The sequence below is a fragment of the Schistocerca nitens genome, chromosome 9 (genome assembly GCF_023898315.1).
Source record: "Schistocerca nitens isolate TAMUIC-IGC-003100 chromosome 9, iqSchNite1.1, whole genome shotgun sequence".
In the NCBI taxonomy this organism is placed as follows: domain Eukaryota; kingdom Metazoa; phylum Arthropoda; class Insecta; order Orthoptera; family Acrididae; genus Schistocerca; species Schistocerca nitens.
Window position 1 is genome coordinate 354,018,474 of NC_064622.1, and position 23,653 is coordinate 354,042,126.

Sequence of the window (23,653 nt, forward strand, 5' to 3'; positions counted from 1 at the left end):
CCAGACATGGCTATTTCGAGCATTCAGAACACAATCCGCCGTGAACCTACATACATCTGTGAAGAGAACTCGACGTGGAAACAGGGGCGCGTCGATGCAACGGTGCAGGAACCGTGTGCAGATCGCGACGAGTTGTGGAAAGTCTGCTGGACCCATAGCGTATACCCTTTGTAATTGGTAAGGATGTAATTGTTGCTCGTGCAGGACGTCCAAGACGGTACTGTGACTAACAGCCATTGCACGCGCAATTGTTCGCGAACTCGTTGGCGGGCAATCTTCAATGCGACGCAGTACACCTTCTTCAAATTCGGCAGTGCAGCGTCGCCGTGGAGCACCACAGTCATGCCTCCCCACGGTGAAGGTACCCGTTTCTCACAGCCGTTGTGTAACTTGGGCAAACAGTTTGTGCGATGGAGTGTGACGCTGTGGAAGATATTCGTGATGCAGCCGACTAGCAGCTCTTCCGTTACCTACAGCTCCGCCATACACAAGGAGCATGTCTGTGTATTCCGCAAACGATTGACTCGGTCTCACAGCAAAGCGAACAATAAGTGACATGTGGGAATCGTTTGACGTAGTACACGTCATCGTGTCTACCCTGTTGCATACCAGGACAGGGAACTCTGAGACCTTTCACTTGCCCTAAGCAGACGTTGACGAAGTACACATCTGAATTGAAATTGTCGTAGAACGGAAACGATACAACTCCGTATATGGGTTCCTATTCAAAATGTTCTGTACTCACTACCCTCTGCATGTCCTAGAAGTTTGTAACGGGAATTTCCGATCACCCTGTATGTTGGTAGTGGCTTAGTGGCATTCGACTCTTTCCGATCTGCGTGCGATAAATACAGAAAGATGAACTATGGTGACAGTATTACCAAATGCGTTCGAACAGGAACAACGTCCTGCTATCTTTTCTTGGCTGCAGGAGGACAAACACCAGTAAACATTCATCGTAGAATGAAAACTGTATGAGCCGTGGTAAAAATTGCTGTTTTGAAGAGCGCGCCGCAGCCGGCCGAAGTGGCCGTGCGGTTAAAGGCGCTGCAGTCTGGAACCGCAAGACCGCTACGGTCGCAGGTTCGAATCCTGCCTCGGGCATGGATGTTTGTGATGTCCTTAGGTTAGTTAGGTTTAACTAGTTCTAAGTTCTAGGGGACTAATGACCTCAGCAGTTGAGTCCCATAGTGCTCAGAGCCATTTTGAAGAGCGCGCCGCAGCGCGTAGTGTGAAGCAGTCGCCCTCCGTTTCTGGCGGTGGCGCCGCTGTGGCAATAGCAGCTTTGGTGTCTCCCTCTGGTGGGAAAGGGGAAACGTAGTCTTTTCACGTGCATTTAAGGGGCGCTATGAGCTCGCCAGTGAGTCAGTCTGGGTCAGTCAGTCAATCTGGGTAAATCTCTCATCCCCAGCTTGCTAGACTGTCTCTCGTCCGCATTTGTTAGGCAGTTAGTGTCTGTCTGTCGTTCGGAGTGCTAGTATTCTGTCGTTCGGATCAACCTTCAAAGCCGGCAAATGAGAGTCTTTCCACTCCGCCAGTAAGAGAACTCAGCGAGTGGTCGCCCGGTCGGGGCTTAGTTCCTGCATCTGAGTCTGCGCGTTAGGCCGCCAGTCTGCTCGAGTTTTCGCTGGCAATGGTCATTGGCGGCTGGATGGATCGGTTGATCGGTCGCGCACTGAGACACAAGATGACGTCCGTCTTGAGCGTCGGCGTATGTGAGGTCGCCACGTGAGTCCAGTGGGCCGTGAGATATAGCGAGGGGTAGCGGCTTCCCGGCCGACACGAGAGCAACAGAAGTCAACCCACGACATCGGTCTGGCCGGTGCGAGCTGCGACGCCGTGAGACGGGAGATCGGCACGCCTTCCTGCGTCCGTTGAAGCAGCTGACAGCGGACGGTTCGGGAGAGCGTTTTGGGGGTGCTGCGCCAGGTCTTCGCCAGACATCGCAGTTTATTGGAAGTGATTCGTGATATGTTGTTTCATTTACTTGTTAAATTCTACTTGTTTTCTTGGTCGTCCCCAGCTTGCTCGTCTGTCTCCCGTCCGCATTTGTTAGGCAGTTAGGGTCTATTTGTCTGTCTGTCGGTCTGCCGTACTGTAACAGCTGGCTCTGTCATGTTTGTCGGATTCCGTCTGTTAACGAATTTATTGCTTGAAGTCTAACGGCCGAATTCCTGAAATATGTTTTTATCTCGCCTATCATCTTGAAAGATGGTATATGTGTAATGTAGAGCATGTCTGGCTAACCTTGTATATTTTATGTAAGACTGCATTTCATGGGTTTTTATTTAAATGGTTATTTTAGTAAATAAAGTTGCCGCCCTTCCACCACAAGAGTTCTTTTTAAAAAAATCAAGTTGCACCTTCGGTGGCAAGTTAACCTTTTAATGTTAGTGTTTGTACCATTTCCATCCTTTCTACGGGGTGCATAGTTTATGTGCTTGTGTGAGTTGTTAAAAATTTTTAGTTTAAAGTAATCTGGTGTGTTGCAGATTTGCACCAGTGTAGTCTGTTTAAGAGGTTGTTGTGAGCGGTCGTGACTACGGCCGCGTCAAAAGGGAGCGGCTAGGTTCTCAGCCCGAAAACTCATACAGTCAAAAATTTGTTCTTTCTGCCTCTGAATAAATTGTAACTTGATATTTAGAGGGTGCTTTCTGATTATAATTTTAATCTGTTTCTAAAAAAAAAAAAAGAAGAAGGGCTTTTAGGAATAAAATTTCCATTTGTTGAAAGAAATTTGATTTGTTTTCATCAGTTATTCACTGGCAACTACTTCCACATAGTGTGATTAAATGTGTTAATGTTCTTGATGAATCGCTAGTAAATAAAGTAAATTCTTAAGAAAAAGTTTTGAAAGTAAATTCACGGTTCACGGTATATGGGGCAGCATGTCTGTCGAAAACCACTTCCAGGAAAACTTTGACAATGGGTGCTGCTGCTTTTGCATATCGCAAGTCCACACATCGCAAATGTCGTAAAGCGGAAGTTACGCCATCTGAAGTGAGAGACACTCCAGCATCCGCCCTATAGTCCTCCGTGTCTACAATTCCAGTTGGACGAAGATGTGTAGCACGCTGTTAAGGAGTTCTCAACAAAGCATGGCACGGTGTTGTATCTGAAGGGTTATGTTCAACTTGCAGCGTCAGTCAAATGATTGCCTCAGTCTTCACGGAGATTTTGCCTGATTCGCACACAGATTCCAGACTATACGGCCTTAGAACAAGCTTTCTGATCACCTCTTACACAACCACTTTATACACATCCCATAAAAATTCCTCTTAACGAGGAGATTAGGGGGGCGAGGAGGATGTCTCACGAGTAATGGCCAGTATTCAGAGATATGACAGGAACGATTATTCGAAGCAAAAATTCTAGTAACGGTTCTAGGCGCGCAGTCCGGAATCGCGCGACTGCTACGGTCGCACGTTCGAATCCTGCCTCGGGCATGGATGTGTGTGATGTCCTTAGTTAGGTTTAAGTAGTTCTAGGGGACTGATGACCACAGATGTTAAGTCCCATAGTGCTAAGAGCCATTTGAACCATTTTTTGAATTATAGTAAACATGATCTCTGAACTACATGCATTAAGAGCTGTGAGCACCACTTCATCGTCAGTATTGCGAAACAAGTATATCTTAGTGGAAGCTCTTTGATCAAATGGTAGAAATGGCTCTAAGCACTATGGGACTTGACATATGAGGTCATCAGTTCCCTAGATTTAGAACTAACTAACTAACTAGCCTAAGGACATGACGCACATCCACGCCCGAGGCAGGATTCGAACTTGCGACCGTAGCAGCAGCGCGATTCCGGACTGAAGCGCCTAGAAACGTTCGGCCACAGCGGCCGGCAAGAAGCTCTTTGCTTTCCGTATTTTGAGAGATGGTAGTGTGGTCTAAAACAAGAAAAAAATCAAGTAAACATGGCTCTAAAGTGCATACCTTAAGAGGCATCAGCACTTGTTCATTTTCGCTGCTGTGAAACTCATCTCTTCTACTCAACAAGTGCTCACAGCCTTAAGGTGTGCATTTTAGAGCCCATGTTTACTGGACAACTCTTTTGGGTCAGTCGCTACTACTGGACCATGAAGATATCTTATCTAAATCATTTTGCAATGAGTTTCGATTTTCTGATGACTTTACTAGACGGTAAGGGATAGCATCATCTGCGAACAATCTAAGAAGGCTGCTCAGATTGCCTCCTACATCTGTTATACTGGTTAATAATAGCAGATGGCTTATAACACCTTCTTGGTGAATCCACGACGTCACTTGTGCTTCACCATATGGCTTCCCGTCATTTACAGTACTGCGACCTTTCTGACGTGATATCAGGAATTAGTGGCAAACTGGGCCGATACTCCGTAGGCACGTAATTTGATTAGAACTTGCTTGTGGGGAATGATGTTAAAAGCCTTCTGGTAATGTAGAAATATGGAATGAAGTTGAGATCCGCTGTCCATAGCTGTCATTACTTCGTGTGAATAAAGAGCCATTATGTTTCGCCTGAACGATATTTTCTTGTGATGGCTCGTTAATAAAACGCCTCAGAACAGCTTCCTGAAGCTTTAAATCCTACAGCGAAAGTAGATACTCACGTGAAGTTCAGGATCGGGAGGCGCCGCACAACCTGAAACGGAAAAGAGAATTACATTAATAATTCATTGAAGCTAAATAATATAGTTTCTGTCACTGTTGTGCACCTTCGCAGTTTATTTATTTATTTTTTGTGTTACAACAGTACAATTATTAGGAAGGAATCAAGGAACATTAGGGTTTATCGTTATTTTGAGGGCGATATGATTAGAGGCTACCTTTTTTTATTTTTTATTTTATTTTATTCTTTTGTTTATTGCCCTGTGACATCAACCATTTAGCCACAGAAGTGAGTAACTACAGACTTGCTATATTATATATGTACAGCAAAGGCATTAGAAATTAAATTAATACCAGTTAAAGCTCATGGTACACTTTGTACATTCACACATTGAACAGTCCACATATCTTAACTTCTAACGCTGAATCCTTTGTGTCTGCCTCATAACTCGATATCCGCTTCTTACAGAAACCGATTAATACTATCCGTTGCGGATAGCTCCTGAAACAGGTCCGTCACAGAGGTATGTTGGGGATTGCTGCACTGCTCAAGGCCTTGAGAATTTTTTGGCGTCGTCTGTCATAGTCTGAACATCATAGTCTCTCATGGTTGAGGTCTTCAATCTCAGTTTGGTGGGCTTCGCAGTACGGAGAGGGTTGAACTTTCATCCTATAAGGATGTGTAGAGACGAAGTTATTCGGAGATCATGAGGCATACTCGTCTACTAGCATTACATGAATCAGCTTGCTGCAGACGTCATTTATTCGTTTATGTATTCGAGTGAAAACTGAGAGTTGAACTCAGTGTGAGGTCATTCACATGAGTGCTAAAAGGAACGCGTTAAATTTCGGTTACACGATAAATTAGTCTAATCTAAAAGCCGTAAATTCAACTAAATACCTAGGTATTACAATTACGAACAACTTAAATTGGAAGGAACACATAGAAAATGTTGTGGGGAAGGCTAATCAAAGACTGCGTTTTATTGGCAGGACACTTAGAAAATGTAACAGACCTACTAAGGTCACTGCCTATACTACGCTTGTCCGTCCTCTTTAAGAATACTGGTGCGCGGTGTGGGATCCTTACCAGATAGGAGTGACGGAGTACATCGAAAAAGATCATAGAAAGGCAGCACGTTTTGTATTATCGCGAAATGTGGGAGAGAGTGTCAAAGAAATGGTACAGGATTTGCGATGGACATCATTAAAAGACAGGCGTTTTTCGTTGGGACGGAATCTTCTCACGAAATTCCAATCACCAACTTTCTCCTCCGAATGCGAAAATATTTTGTTGATACCGATCTACATAGGGAGGAACGATCACCACGATAAAATAAAGGAAATAAGAGCTCGTACGGGAAGATACAGGTGTTCATTATTTCCGCGCGCATTACGAGATTGGAATAACAAAAAATGGTTCAAATGGCTCTGAGCACTATGGGACTTAACAGCTGTGGTCATCAGTCCCCTAGAACTTAGAACTACTTAAACCCAACTAACCTAAGGACATCACACATATCCATGCCCGAGGCAGGATTCGAACCTGCGACCGTAGCAGTCACACGGTTCCGGACTGCGCGCCTAGAACCGCGAGACCACCGCGGCCGGCGATTGGAATAACAGAGAATTGTGAAGGTGGTTCGATGAACCCTGTGACAGGTACTTAAATGTGATTTGCAGAGTATCCATATAGATGTAGAAATGGGCCAAAATAGCGCTAAGCAAGATATCTCAACATATACACCGAGAGATAACGAAACTGCAGAAAAAAATCACTTGTGATGGCAGCGAAAGAAGGTAAAAATTCTGGGTGAAAAGATGCCAGGGTTTTTCTTTCCTGAATGAAAGTGCGGATGAATTACAGGATATGCTGAATGGGATGAAGAGTCTACTGACGAAATAATATTGATTGAGAGGAAACCAAAGAGTGACCAAAGTATTGAGGAACAGCAGCGATGATTGAGTGGCAAACGTAGCATGAAAATAGGGGACATCTATTACATAAAGTCTAGTGGGCGAAGTGAAGGGATCCCACTATCTTGGAAGCAAAATTACGTGTGACGGAGGAAGGCGGAAGTACGAGGGTAATCCCAAAAGTAAGGCCTCCTTTTTTTTATACGTACAGAACTCTGTTTGTGTGGCAGTTGGTCATACTGTTATGAAGAGTGCTCCACGCGCTGTGTGTAAACACGAGTACGCCGCGCTGGGGTCCTCAGTCTTGGCTTCGCAGCCGTTGAGAATGGAGCTCCCGTTGGATGTTACCGCCAAGCGAATTGCGCGCAGTTATTCGGTTTTTGAACGCAAAGGGCACTGCTCCGATTGAAATCCATCGGCAATTGACGGAAGTGTATGGTGAGTCGTGCATGGATGTCAAAAATGTTCGTAAATGGTGTAGAGAGTTTGCAGTTGGTCGGACCGAAATTCACGACGAACAAAGGAGGAGGAGACCGTCAATTTCTGAAGAGACAGTGTTGAAGGTTGAGCAAAGTATGAGTGAAGATCGGCGGCTCACGCTGGATGATCTCTGCACGTTGGTTCCTGAGGTTTCCCGAAGCACCGCTTACAGAATTTTAACGGAACCATTGAACTACCAGAAGGTTTGCGCAAGATGGGTACCATGCATGCTGACTGAGGACCACATGCGGCAACGGGTTGATGCTTCCCGCGCATTTCTTCACCGCCTTGCAGCCGAACAGGACAACTTTCTGGACTCAATTGTCACGGGCGACGAAACCTGGGCATACCACTTTACACCTGAGACCAAGCAACAATCACGCCAGTGGCGGCATCCTTCTTCGCCAAAGCCGCGGAAATTCAAACAAACACAGTCTGCCGGTAAAGTCATGACAACCGTTTATTGGGATCGGAAAGGGGTATTGTTGGTCAACTTCATGCCCACTGGGACCACAGTTAACGCTGACAGATACTGTGAGACTCTGAAAAAACTGAAACGGGTATTTCAGAACTGGAGAAGAGAAATGTTGAGCAAGGGCGTACACATTCTCCATGACAACGCTCGCCCACACATCGATCGGCAAACCGTTGCTCTCCTGCAACACTTTCAGTGGATCATAATCAACCATACACCCTATAGTCCTGAGTTGGCGCTCAGTGACTATCACCTGTTCCCTAAGTCAAAAGAACATTTGGCCGGAAAGCGATTCAGCTCCGACGACGAGGTGAAAGAAGAGGTTCATAACTTTCTGAACAGCATGGCGGCGAGCTGGTATGAGATGGGCATACAAAAACTGCCACAGCGTCTACAAAAATGCATCGACAGAAATGGTGATTATGTCGAAAAATAGCTAAATGTTCCAGCTGTAAACTGATGTAAACCACTGTAGAAATAAACAGGTCTATGTACTTATAAAAAATAGGAGAGGTTACTTTTGGGATTACCCTCGTATATAAGAAGCAGACTAGTACAGGCATAGAGGGCATTGTCAACCAAAAAAACTCTGCGAGAATCAAACATCGGCTTTAATTTGAGGTACAGATTTTAAGGGTGGACGCCTGGACTACAGAAGTGTCTGGAATGCAGTCATGGACTGCGGGAAAACAAAAAGAAAGAGAGCCCAACCGTTCCGAGATGCGGTGTTATACACTGTCATTCATACGGTCACCAATCAAAAGCCTGGATAAGCACCTTTTAGAGCGCGGATCGCTGCGACGCGTGCAGGAGGAGAGTCAGTGAGGTGCTGGAAGGTACCGACAGGGATCTGGAGCAATGACGACTCCAGTGCCGTGGCCAACTGCGCTGGGTTTCTCGACTGAGGATCGCCGGCCCGAGTGGCCGAGCGGTTCTAGGCGCTTCAGTCTGGAAACGCGCGACCGCTAAGGTCGCACGTTCGAATCCTGCCTCGGGCATGGATGTGTGTGATGTTCTTAGATAAGTTAGGTTTAAGTAGTTCTAAGTTCTAGGGGACTGATGACCTCAGATGTTAAGTCCCATAGTGCTCAGAGCCATTTTTTCGATTGAGTATCCATGGCGCGTACAGAGGCAGCGAATTGGTCCCACATATTCTCGACTGGGTTTAATTCCCGGAAGTTCAGTGATCATGGTAGTACAGTTACTCATCCTGGTGCTCTCTCAACCACGCACGTATACTACGAGTTATGTTACACATTGCACTGAACTGCTGATAGATGCCACAGTGCCAAGGGGTACATGTAGGGGTGGACACGGTCCCTAAGCATAGATGCATGCTTATGTTGATCCATTGTGTCTTCCAGAATGACGAGATCATCAAAGGAGTGCCACAAAAACATTCCTCTGACCATAACGATCTCTCCTCCGACCTGAACAATTGCATGGTGTTTGCTTTCAGACGATTAGCGCCGTACACGCCAATGGCCAATTATCCGATAGAATATACACTACTGGCCATTAAAATTGCTACATCACGAAGATGACGTGCTACAGACGCGAAATTTAACCGACAGGAAGAAGATGCTGTGATATGCAAATGATTAGCTTTTCAGAGGATTCGCACAAGATTGGGGCCGGTGGCGACACCTACAACGTGCTGACATGAGGAAAGTTTCCAATCGATTTCTCATACACAAACAGCGGTTGACCGGCGTTGCCTGGTGAAACGTTGTTATGATGCCTCGTGTCCACGTGTAAGGAGCAGAAATGCGTACCATCACGTTTCCGACTTTGATAAAGGTCGGGTTGTAGCCTATCGCGAGTGCGGTTTATCGTATCGCGACATTGCTGCTCTCGTTGGTCGAGATCCAATTACTGTTACAGAATATGGAATCGGTGGGTTCAGGAAGGTAATACGGAACGCCGTGCGGGATCCCAACGGCCTCGTCTCACTAGCAGTCGAGATGGCAGGCATCTTATCCGCATGGCTATAACGGATCGTGCAGCCACGTCTCGATCCCTGAGTCAACAGATGGGAACGTTCGCAAGACAACAACCATCTGCACGAACAGTTCGCCGACGTTTGCAGCAGCATGGACTATCAGCTCGGAGACCATGGCTGCGGTTACCCTTGACGCTGCATCACAGACAGGAGCGCTTGCGATGGTGTACTCAACGACGAACCTGGGTGCACGAATGGCAAAACGTCATTTTTTCGGATGAATCCAGGTTCTGTTTACAACATCATGATGGTCGCATCCGTGTTTGGCGACATTGCGATGAACATACATTGCAAGCGTGTATTCGTCATCGCCATACCCGGCGTGATGGTATGGGGTGCCATTGGTTACACGTCTCGGTCATCTCTTGTTCGCATTGACGGCACTTTGAACAGTGGACGTTACATTTCAGATGTGTTACGACCCGTGGCTCTACCCTTCATTCGATCCCTGCGAAAACCTACATTTCAGCAGGATAATGCAAGACCGCATGGTGCAGGTCCTGTGCGGGCCTTTCTGGACACAGAAAATGTTCGACTGCTGCCCTGGCCAGCACATTCTCCAGATCTCTCAGGATCTATGCACCCAAATTGCGTGAAAATGTATTCACATGTCAGTTCTTGTATAATATATTTGTGCAATGAATACCCGTTTATGATCTGCATTTCTTCTTGGTGTAGCAATTTTAATGGCCAGTAGTGTAAAATCATCTGAAAAAGCCATCTGTCGCCACTTAGTGGACGTCCAGTTGCGGTACTGGCGTGCAAATTCCAGCCTTCATCGCCGATGAACAGCAATCAGCATCATTGCATGAATCAAGGGCCTGCTACGGAGGTCCATACGCAGCAAAGTTCGCTGAACGATCGTTGCGGAGACGCAATTGGTAGCCTCTTGGTAGATCTGGAGGTCAGTTGCTGAACAGTTGCTCATCTACTCGCCCGTACACATCTCCGAAGCCATTGTTCACTCCTGTCATCCATGGCCCGTAATGGACCAAAGCTATCTCGGCGTTGGTGTCGGGTGCGCCATTTTGAAATGCACGGTATACTTTAACCATGGCGGTGAACTGTTTACAAACTTACCCATTTCGGAAATGCTCCCACCGTTGACCTGAAAGCCAACGAGAAATAGCTCCGCTTCCGCATTACGACAGCGACTGTACTGTTTTTCCTGCAACACACTTCAAATTGATCAAATGGCTCTGAGCACTATGGGACGTAACATCTGTGGTCATCAGTCCCCTAGAACTTACAACTACCTAAACCTAACTAACCTAAGGACATCACACACATCCATGCCCGAGGCAGTATTCGAACCTGCGACCGCAACGGTCACGCGGTTCCAGACTGAAGCGCCTAGAATCGCACGGCCACACCGGCCGGCTAACACACTTCATATATAATGAAATGAATACCCTTAGCAGCATACAGGCGTTGATATATGTCAACGGGGACAGTTGAAAATGTGTTCCTCGACCGGAACTCGAACCCGGGATCTCCTGCAGTCGCTCTATCCATCTGAGCCACCGAGGACACAGAGGATAGCGCGACTACAAGGATTATCTATGGCACGCCTCCCGTCAGACCCACATTCGCAGCTAATTGTCCCGCACTATATCCATAGTGCCCCTGCCCATCATACTCATTACTCGCGGCTTTACTGCCGATTCCCGTAAGAGTTCGGGCACTTTTTTTGCATCCGCACATAAGAAGATGGTCAAATGGCCGGTGAGCCTTAACTTTATATATATGAAGACATTTATTGACTTATATCAACGCCTGTATGCAGCTAAGGGTATTCATTTCATTGTAATTTCATTCTAACGAGCTGCATGGTCACCGATGGTATCTGTTCTTTCGAACATGTCCGAAAGAACAGATACCATCTTCATATAGCCTCCAATGCTAGTGCAGCCATCTGTCGTCTTTGAGTGTTTGTTGCACGTTGGTGTAGAACATAGACGATGGCCACATTAATCTAAGTAGAGCGATAAGATAAGAAATCAAGAGGTTTTCCACAGAGTCCGTGAGGGTAGGATACAAAACATTATCGAGAAGAAGGGTACGATGATAGGAAATACGCGTCGTTGAATATGTTGCACGGTACAAGAGGGCAAAAGTGTGAGGAAAGACAGACAAAAATTATGGAAGAAGACAGGCAAAAACTGCAGGGTGGGAGCCAGATAGTGAAATATAGAACCACAACAAATAATTGGGGACACTGAACGTAGGTGCTAGTCTGAGATGAAGAGATAATCGGAAAAGATGAAATCCTAGCGGGCCGTATCGAAGTCAGAGGACCGACGAAAAAGATAGGAACGCGGAATTACGACAGCGCAGCGCTAAATTAGCAACCTACAATTTTTACCTCTGCGAAGATTACATCTCGGGATCCTCTACTCAGGACAACAATGGAGCGAAGCCAGAGAGCGTGTCCGTCACACGGTCGCGCCTCTGCTAATGACTCCACGTTCAGAGCGCTCATTAAAATCGTTAATTGCACCACGTGCAGCGCGAAAATTGCTGCTTCAGAAGTAACGTCGTACAAACAAAGCGTTCACCTCCTCAAAGTTATGATTCTATTTCGTTCAAACTGCAACCAAATTGAAATCCAGTGCAGATAAGTCGCGTTTCGGGAGGGTTGTAATTACTGCTTCTGCGAAAGATGGCATGGATGCGAAGCCTCAGGCGAATGACGAACGAAGTAGTATCCCCACCCACACTATAAACTGTCCGATTACCTCCGCCACCGAAGGACTCCATAAAGTATTTTGTTCTAGAATAACAATACAAAAACATATTAAATAGTTTCCAGGATTCGTATGACCTGCGACAGTACAATTAGTGCAGCTAAGGAGGCCACTGGTAGCCATTATTAGTTTGTGCAACAAACTTGTTAAGCAATCAGTATTCGGGAAATGTTTGATGACTCTATGCTGCCAACATCTTATATGGTTGCGAAATCTGCGTTTGCATTGAGAGACCAAAATCAAAATAAAATCTGCAACCTAATGTAATATTTCAGGTCTTTCCTAAGTGATATGTGTCAGCATCGATATCTAAGTTTCGATAGCTAGGGTATCAGTATTAATATCAATTTTTTAGCATTGTAAGAATAATAGTAGCGTTTGACTACAAGCATAATGACAATTAAATTGTACGCTACTGGCCATTAAAATTGCTACATCACGAAGATGAAGTGCTACAGACGTGAAATTTAACCGACAGGAAGAAGATGCTGTGATATGCAAATGATTAGCTTTTCAGAGCATTCACACAAGGTTGGCGCCGGTGGCGACACCTACAACGTGCTGACATGGGGAAAGTTTCCAATCGACTTCTCATACACAAACAGCGGTTGACCGGCGTTGCCTGGTGAAACGTTGTTATGATGCCTCGTGTCCACGTGTAAGCAGCAGAAATGCGTACCATCACGTTTCCGACTTTGATAAAGGTCGGGTTGTAGCCTATCGCGAGTGCGGTTTATCGTATCGCGACATTGCTGCTCTCGTTGGTCGAGATCCCATTAATGTTACAGAATATGGAATCGGTGGGTTCAGGAAGGTAATACGGAACGCCGTGCTGGATCCCAACGGCCTCGTATCACTAGCAGTCGAGATGACAGGCATCTTATCCGCATGACTGTAACGGACCGTGCAGACACGTCTCTATCCCTGAGTCAACAGATAGGGACGTTTGCAAGACAACAACCATCTGCACGAACAGTTCGACGACGTTAGCAGCAGCATGGACTATCAGCTCGGAGCCCATGGCTGCGGCTACCCTTGACGCTGCATCACAGATGGGAGCGCCTGCGATGGTGTACTCAACGACGGACCTGGGTGCACGAATGGCAAAACGTCATTTTTTCGGATGAATCCAGGTTCTGTTTACAGCATCATGATGGTCGCATCCGTCTTTGGCGAAATCGCGGTCAACGCACATTGGAAGCGTGTATTCGTCACCGGGCCGGCCGGAGTGGACGTGCGGTTATAGGCGCTACAGTCTGGAACCGCGTGACCGCTACTGTCGCAGGTTCGAATCCTGCCTCGGGAATGGATGTGTGTGATGTCCTTAGGTTAGTTAGCTTTAAGTAGTTCTAAGTTCTAGGGGACTGATTACCACAGCAGTTAAGTCCCATAGTGCTCAGAGCCATTTGAACCATTTATTCGTCATCGCCATACTGGCGTATCACCCGGCGTGATGGTATGAGGTGCCATTGGTTACACGTCTCGGTCACCTCTTGTTCGCATTGACGGCACTTTGAACAGTGGACGTTACATTTAAGATGTGTTACGACCCGTGGCTCTACCTTTCATTCGATCCCTGAGAAAGCCTACATTTCAGCAGGATAATGCACGACCGCATGTTGCAGGTCCTGTACGGGGCCTTTCTGGTTACAGAGAATGTTCGACTGCTGCCCTGGCCAGCACATTCTCCAGATCTCTCACCAATTGAAGACGTCTGGTCAATGGTGGCAGAGCAACTGGCTCGTCACAATACGACAGTTACTACTCTTGATGAACTTTGGTATCATGTTGAAGCTGCATGGGCAGCTGTACTAGTACACGCCATCCAAGCTCTGTTTCACTCAATGCCCAGGCGTATCAAGGCCGTTATTACGGCCAGAGGTGGTTGTTCTGGGTACTGATTTCTCAGGATCCATGCACCCAAATTGCGTGAAAATGTAATCACATGTCAGTTCTAGTATAATCTATTTGTCCAATGAATACCCGTTTATCATCTGCATTTCTTCTTGGTGTAGCAATTTTAATGGCCAGTAGTGTATATATGTAGTATAGAAGAAACACAAAGGCAACAGAAAAAATTAAAAAACATATATAGTCTATAATAAATGTATAAGTTTTCAGCAACATACTGGTTGTCAGAGGTATATGTACGGATATTGCGGTAATTGGTACCTGAATATGTACCCATTTCGAGACGCTAGTTGTTTTTTCTCTGCATCTACCAGTCTTCCCACAAACATATCACATAATTTACTCCTGATGTTTCCTGCACAGTCGTAACTGTGCCAAAAGTGGACTACGCCTATCAGGACAGACTGCCAGTTTTGCTCCCACTCACCCACACTTCAATACCTGACCTGCTACCCAGGAGAGAATAAACATTAATGGCTTGTTTATGGAACTAATAATTTGAGACACTAAGCAACCTAAAAACATACTATGTGTAATAACTGTAAATATTAGTCTCCAAATGAAGTAAATATTGATATAATGTTGTTCACTACACTGTCCGTGGTCATCAGCAGAAATAATGCACATATATGTCTAACACCCTGTACATCAGTAATATTAAGTAGTGAGACATATTTTGCAGAATTTGTTCGAGTATTGATTTTATACTCGAGTTGGTTCACTGTAAACGTGGCATTATTGTCTTTTAAATTAACTTATTGCAGATGAGTCACTTTGCCTCAAAAAATGGTTCAAATGGCTCTGAGCACTATGGGACTTAACATCTGAGGTCATTAGTCCCCTAGAACTTAGAACTACTTAAACTTAACTAACCGAAGGACATCACACACATCCATGCCCGAGGCAGGATTCGAACCTGCGACCGAAGTGGTCGCGCGGTTCCAGACTGAAGCGCCTAGATCCGCTCGGCCGCACCGGCGGGCCATTTTGCCTCAAAGAAAAACTCATAATGATGCACGTGTGGGCAGCATAAAATTTATGTAGAGGCCTGTATTTTGTTCACCGTTGCAACATGTTCTTCCTGTCCTTATCTTTGGATTGGGTCGTACAGTGTGTTCCGAAAGTATTCGTTTAAATTAATGCAGGCGGTAGAGAACATCAAAACAAATATATTTCGATAAGGAACATAATTATGGACTCTGAAGTCAACTTGTAACGTTAGGGAGCATTTTGTTAGTGATGCTGACGTAAGCTGTTGTGTCGGTAATGCTGACTGGAAATGTGTACTGAAATCCAAAACCTTTCTGTGTATAGATGGTCGGCTGTTCTGGTTGGATGTTACTCTGAACGTTGGATAAAAAATGTACTTCCAGTACGATGGGGCGCCAGCGTATTTCACCGCTGTTGTGAGGAATTCATCTCACAGCTCCTTTAGAAATAGATGGATTGATCGAGGAGGTCCTGGGTGGGCCACTCAGGTAACGTGACCTCACGTCTCCGGATTTCTTCCCCTGGGGGGATGCGAAGCAGTTGGCGTATGAAATCGTTGTGGAAGCAGAAGAAGACCTCGTCGTTGTAATTTCCGTCACTGTTGATACCATTGTGGACACATCAGGTATCTTCAGACAGACACAACAATAAACGGTGCGACGATGTATTGCGTGCACAGACGCCAATGGTCGCGGTTTTAAGCCGTTCCTGCGAATACCACTGCTGTAATTAGCATGCTAAGCCACCTTCTGTGTAAATCGTCCCTAGCATCAGAAATTGCTGCCAGAGATCTTATGTAACTTATGTACCTAACTAACCTCCTGTATTTAGTTTTTCAACTAATAGTTTCTGAACACCCGGTATACTCACGTTGGTCTATGGCAGCACAGCATCCATATTTTCCCATGTATTCTAAGTAAATCCTTTTGTGTTCAAGAAAGCCTTAAAATAGTAATAAATATCGTGCGATGTTGTACGTAGTGATACTTTTGTTCCGATATTACTGAGGTATCGATACAACTTTAGGTATTGGTATCGATAGAAAATAGCTTGTTGCATTAAGTGGAGCGCTCTGAGGTGCGAGACAGAGAGGTGAGGAATCCGTCGGCGGATTAACGACTGCTGGTCTGGTATGCCAGCCAGCCAGACTGTGGTTTTTAGGCACGTTTGGGCAAATGGTGGTCTAGTCCTCAATCTGTGCCTCAGAAAACACAAACAGTTAAGTTATACCATACACAACAAACAGCATACGATTTACAGGCAGATGGTACACATGACTTCCCTCCTTTGGATGACTGGAACGAGAAGCTAAAAAGTTAACCGTTTCATTACCACTTTTTTCAGAGTGAAAGACATTAATGTCGGAGCCAGAAGTAACAACATGAATAAAAATATTTCCTGAAGTCTCATTTTCCAACGCATGGAAGAGCTGGTCATACAGTGTTATACACGAGCACCATCGGGATTTCAGAAGACAACTGCGCAAAAACTACAAGAAATAAGGAAATAGATACCCATCAATGACCTAGAGAATCTCTAAAAGTTTGTAACTCACATTTCACATGCTCGATATGGGCACCGTTTGTGACGCGGAGGACGAATAGGCCAGGAAGACCCGACAGCAGCTTGCTTTGAAAACCTCATGGAGTTGCCTACTTGAAGGCGCGAACTAATTCGATGTGACAACATGCAGCGGATCAGGTAGTTTCAATGAAACTTGAAGACAGCGCAACATATAGGTGCCAGCTGTAATTATAAGAGTTCTGCACACCATTAGCAGGTTTCTTTTTACCAGTGGGACAGCGGTACATAGCAATAATACGTAGCAAATTCCTTCTGGTTGTCTGATAAACTACCTACATCTACATCATACACCGCAAGGCACCCAACGGCATGTGGCGGAGGGTATTTCTGTTACCACTAAATGATCCCCCTCCCCCCCTACCCTTTTCCACTCGAAAATGGTGTGTGGAAGAATGTGTGGTATCACCAACAATCGATACCACACAAGGGGCATCATTCTGCTATGCGAAGTTGGCAGCACCGGCTAAGCAAGTTACCTAGAGAACCAGCCACGGGTGACCGTTTCCCCCAAACACTGTTGCCTGAGGCATACGCCCCCTTGCATCGGCGCCGCCAGCACTACACGCCAAGCGGATAAGAGGCCGTTTGCAGCAATGTTCTCTTGACAGTCTGCTTTCGCTTCATTTCTTTGAAATTAGTAAAGCTTTAGAGTTCATTTGTAGTTACACAGAATATACAATAAGAACTGAAAAATAAAGAAACAATTGCATCAGATGTGCGGAAGAAATATTAGTAATAACAATTAATAACAAACAAAATAATAAGATCAGTAATACGAACATGTAGTTAAACTAACGAAGCGAAAGCATACTACGAAAAGACCATTGCTACAAACTCCGCAAAGTCCTTTTACATTTCAGGAATATATTCTCCCATAACAATTTCACGTGTAAACAGGTAAAAGAATTTGTCATCAGTGGGGTTTGCACTGGTCTGATAAACTACCTACATCTACATCATACACCGCAAGGCACCCAACGGCATGTGGCGGAGGGTATTTCTGTTACCACTAAATGATCCCCCTCCCCCCCCTACCCTTTTCCACTGGAAAATGGTGTGTGGAAGAATGTGTGGTATCACCAACAATCGATACCACACAAGGGGCATAATTCTGCTATGCGAAGTTGGCGAACTAATTCGATGTGACAACATCCAAAGTCGGAACGGGTGTGGCGCTACTAAGAACTGCAGCACACGACCGCCGCTGACGCCAGTCCGCACTCCTAGCAGACAGTCATCAGAGGCCTCGAGAATCTCTGTTTACGACATCGTTGCTTTGGGACCGTTGGTACGACGACCTTGTCACTCACGCGAGAATCGCAGTACCATCACTCACAGACACGCTTTTCCTGTACTCCGTAGCTCTGGTGATATTTTTAATTACAGTTTACGCATGTTAGGCTGGACGACAGCACACAGGACGAACTAAATCGGTGTTTCGGTTGATGCTCTGTCGCCATACAACGTTTGGTACCGATCTGAGTGTCTGAGACATAGGTTTGGGCGTCAGCGACACTCTCCCGCGGGTCAAACAAACCTGCGACCATTGGTGGTGGCCTTCTCCGTATCCCCAGCTAGTCTTATTTGGTACGGGTACCACACACTTCAGCAATATTCTAGCATGGGTCACACGAGTGATTTGTAACCAGTCTCCTTTGTAGACTGACTGCATTTCCCTAGCTTATCACCAATAAACTAAAGTCTGCTATCTGCTTTACCCACGACTAAGGCTATGCGATCGTTCTACGTCATGCCCCTACTAAGTGTTACACACAAGTACTTGTATGAGTTTACAGACTACAACTACAGGGTGTTTCAAAAATGACCGGTATATTTGAAACGGCAATAAAAACTAAACGAGCAGCGATAGAAATACACCGTTTGTTGCAATATGCTTGGGACAACAGTACATTTTCAGGCGGACAAACTTTCGAAATTACAGTAGTTACAATTTTCAACAACAGATGGCGCTGCAAGTGATGTGAAAGATATAGAAGACAACGCAGTCTGTGGGTGCGCCATTCTGTACGTCGTCTTTCTGCTGTAAGCGTGTGCTGTTCACAACGTGCACGTGTGCTGTAGACAACATGGTTTATTCCTTAGAACAGAGGATTTTTCTGGTGTTGGAATTCCACCGCCTAGAACACAGTGTTGTTGCAACAAGACGAAGTTTTCAACGGAGGTTTAATGTAACCAAAGGACCGAAAAGCGATACAATAAAGGATCTGTTTGAAAAATTTCAACGGACTGGGAACGTGACGGATGAACGTGCTGGAAAGGTAGGGCGACCGCGTACGGCAACCACAGAGGGCAACGCGCAGCTAGTGCAGCAGGTGATCGAACAGCGGCCTCGGGTTTCCGTTCGCCGTGTTGTAGCTGCGGTCCAAATGACGCCAACGTCCACGTATCGTCTCATGCGCCAGAGTTTACACCTCTATCCATACAAAATTCAAACGCGGCAACCCCTCAGCGCCGCTACCATTGCTGCACGAGAGACATTCGCTAACGATATACTGCACAGGATTGATGACGGCGATATGCATGTGGGCAGCATTTGGTTTACTGACGAAGCTTATTTTTACCTGGACGGCTTCGTCAATAAACATAACTGGCGCATATGGGGAACCGAAAAGCCCCATGTTGCAGTCCCATCGTCCCTGCATCCTCAAAAAGTACTGGTCTGGGCCGCCATTTCTTCCAAAGGAATCATTGGCCCATTTTTCAGATCCGAAACGATTACTGCATCACGCTATCTGGACATTGTTCGTGAATTTGTGGCGGTACAAACTGCCTTAGACGACACTGCGAACACCTCGTGGTTTATGCAAGATGGTGCCCGGCCACATCGCACGGCCGACGTCTTTAATTTCCTGAATGAATATTTCGATGATCGTGTGATTGCTTTGGGCTATCCGAAACATACAGGAGGCGGCGTGGATTGGCCTCCCTATTCGCCAGACATGAACCCCTGTGACTTCTTTCTGTGGGGACACTTGAAAGACCAGGTATACCGCCAGAATCCAGAAACAATTGAACAGCTGAAGCAGTACATCTCATCTGCATGTGAAGCCATTCCGCCAGACACGTTGTCAAAGGTTTCGTGTAATTTCATTCAGAGACTACGCCATATTATTGCTACGCATGGTGGATATGTGGAAAATATCGTACTATAGAGTTTCCCAGACCGCAGCGCTATCTGTTGTTGAAAATTGTAACTACTGTAATTTCGAAAGTTTGTCTGCCTGAAAATGTACTGTTGTCCCAAGCATATTGCAACAAACGGTGTATTTCTATCGCTGCTCGTTTAGTTTTTATTGCCGTTTCAAATATACCGGTCATTTTTGAAACACCCTGTATGACTCACTAATATTACAATCATAGAATGCTACGTTTTTTTAGTTTTGTATAGTGCACAATTTTACATTTTCAAACATTTAAAGCAAGTTGCCAGATGTTCCACCAGTCTGAAATCTTGTCAAGGTCTGACTGAAAATTTACACAGCTTCGTTCAGACTGTACTTCGTTGTAGGTAATTGCATCATCTGCAAAAAATCTAATGTTACTACTAATACTGTCCGCAAGATCATTAATGTACAACGGCAACAGCAAAGCACTCAACCCTGGGGTGCACCCGAAGTTGCTTAAACAACTGTGGACAACTCTGTGTCCAAAACAATATGCTGCAAACTCCCTACCAAGAAATCCTCAATCCAGTGACATATTTCGTCCGAGGCCCCAAATGTTCGTACTTTTGATAAATAAACGCAGATGTGACGCTAAATCAAGCGATTTTCAGAAACCAAGTAATAGTTCATCTAGCCGATCGCCTTGATCATTTGCTTTCAGGATGTCATGTAAGAAAAGCGCGAGTTGATCACTGCACTTTCGGTCTCTTCGGGTGGTTGCTCCTCCGTATTTAATCGAAGCTGCTGTTTGCAGTGAGCTGTCGCCAAAAGTGGAATCGAAATATTTCAGACGTCATCAGTTTCTCCTATTCCGCTCCTTTCTTCTTAAACATTCGTGCACAAGATAATTAGTGCAACTTCTGTTTCCTGCTTGTTATCAAATTTTAGTAATAACTTTAATCAGTAAGACCAAGAAGAGACTGGATGATCCTGTAACGTGGAGAATCATCAACAAGGAAACATGTTCTGTTTTACTGGCTCGACTCGAAGAGAAAGTCGGCGCCGTAATGGCGGCTGTAAATCGTGATACGGACGCACCCTGCCACTGACGTTTAGCCACTAGGGGCACACTCCAAAGTCGGAACGGGTGTGGCGCTACTAAGAACTGCAGCACACGACCGCCGCTGACGCCAGTCCGCACTCCTAGCAGACAGTCATCAGAGGCCTCGAGAATCTCTGTTTACGACATCGTTAACTGACACTCCTGCTGTCTCCGCGAAAGACAGTGTACGTATACGACTGAGGTCCGGGCCCGCGTTATTTCTCAAATGGCGACGCAACTTCTTACTGTCCACAGCGAGTCTATTTCGACTGTGATGGCTCTCTGCACTACGATAATGTAAAAGTCATTCTGGAAGAGCAAAGCTTTGAAGACATGCCCACCAAGGCTTGGAATAATCTGGGGAAGGAGCCTGGAGATAATTTTACAGATTTCCTTGCTGTTGTTGTTGCACGTAAAATGTTCCAAAGGCTAGTTTCCGGCTTGCTTTAAACAGAATTTTTCGGTGTCTTTGCCACAAACGCCTAGAGATAACAGATCACGTCATGGGAAACAACGTTCTTTTGAGACAAAGTGTTCACTTACATTTTGCAGCAACGATAAGCGCTCTTTAATGTTCGTCAACCCTGGGAGGAGGAGGTTTCACCGAACTAATGGCCTCAGGAACCAGGTGTATTGCGTACTGTCCACCCCACTAAATTAACACAGTTATTTTCGACAGTAAGAATGGTTGGCTCTAGGCCGAGAAAGATATTTCAGAAGAGAATTAAGGAATACAGTTTTGTTCAGCCTACCGCCTTTCACTAGGAGCAGATGACTGTATGATAGGCAACACACGTTGCATACAAGCGTTGCAGGTTGCCTGCTCCCTGCCACCTCTCAGGGACATAACCAATATAAAAAGGACCCCAAGGGTCGCCTCGAAGCGTCGGCGAACATTAATTTTCTCTCTAACGAAGGTTATTCCCGATTAGGCTCAAACAGTATGAAACACGTGCATAGATATTCAGTACAAAGATAAGCACATTAGACAAAAAATAGTACGTGGCGAACGTCCACATCTGTGTGATTATCACTGAAGTCGCTGTTACGGATTGCCTTCCTACGGGCCCGGGTTCGATTGCCGGCTGGTTCGGGGATTTTCTCCGCTCAGGGACTGGGTGTTGTGCTGTCTTCATCATCTTTCATCCCGATCCGGTGCGCAGGACGCCCAAGGAGGCGTCGAATGTAATAAGACCTGCACCAAGGCGGCCGGACCTGCCCCGCAAGGGGCCTCCCGGAAAAAGACGCCAAACACTCATTTCCATTCACTGAAGTCGCTGACAACAATTGCACGGCAAGGTGTGACAGCAGAACTAATTCGTTGTGACAGTACGGAGGGGATGGTTAGTCTAAATGTTCTGAGACACCTGCTGTCTAACGTACCTACGCCATGGGGAGTATTATGAATCGAAACTTGTAGAGATGCTCTTTCCACCTCTTCAGCTTCGCACAATTATTGAAACCTACACAGAAGCGTCAAAGAAACTGGTATAGGCATGAGTATTCAAATACAGAGATATGTAAGCAGGCAGAACACGGTGCTGCGGCCGGCAACGCATATATGACAACAAGTGTCTGGCGCCATTGTTAGATCGGTTACTGCTGCTACAATGGCAGGTTATCATGATTTAAATGAGTATTAACGTGGTGTTATACTTGGTGCACAGGCGATGGGACACAGCATCTCAGAGGTAGCGATGAAGTGGGGATTTTCCCATACGACCATTTCATGAGTGTACCGTGAATATCAGAAATTTGGTAAAACATCAAATCTCCGACATCGCTGCGACCGGAAAGAGATCCTGCAAGATCGGGACCAACGACGGCTGAAGAGAATCGTTCAACGTGACAAAAGTGTAGCCCTTCCGCAAATTGCTGCAGATTTCAATCAATAAGTGTGATCGTGCGAACTATTCGACGAAACATCATCGATATGAACTTTCGGAGCCGAAGGCCCACTCGTATACCCTTGATGACTGCACGACACAAAGCTTTACGCCTCGCCTGGGCCCTTCAACCCGACGTTGGACTGTTGATGACTGGAAACATGTTGCCTGGTCGGACGAGTCTCGTTTCAAGTCGTATCGAGCGGATGGACGTGCACGGGTATGGAGACAACCTCATGAGCCCATGGAGGACCCTGCATGTCAGCAGGGGACTGTTCAAGCTGGTGGAGGCTCTGTAATGCATTCCGACAGACTTAGGCAATTCTATCAGGACAATGTGACACCCCATGCGTCCAGGATTGCTACAGAGTGGCTCCAGGAACACTCTTCTGAGTTTAAACACTTCCGCTGGCCACCAAACTCCCCAGACATGAACATGATTGAACATATCTGGGATGCCTTTGGAACGTGCTTTTCAGAAGAGATCTCCACCCTCCCGTACTCTTAACAGATTTATGGACAGCCCTGCAGGATTCATGGAGTCAGTTCCCTGCAGCACTACTTCAGACATTAGTCGAGTCCATGCCACGTCGTGTTACGGTACTCCTGCGTGCTGGCAGGAGCATACACAATGTTAGGCAGGTGTACCAGTTTCTTTGGCTCTTCAGTGTGTATCGCTTTGAATCTATTTGCTGTACTATTTTAACTCTGGACAATCTCTGCAATTTGTAGCCTCCACTCATTGCCTCCAGTAGCAAGCTAAATATTGTAGATATTCGTTGATGCCTTCGGATGCGTTCTTCTGTTATGCTATTAATTTATTTTTCCCCAACTGATTTC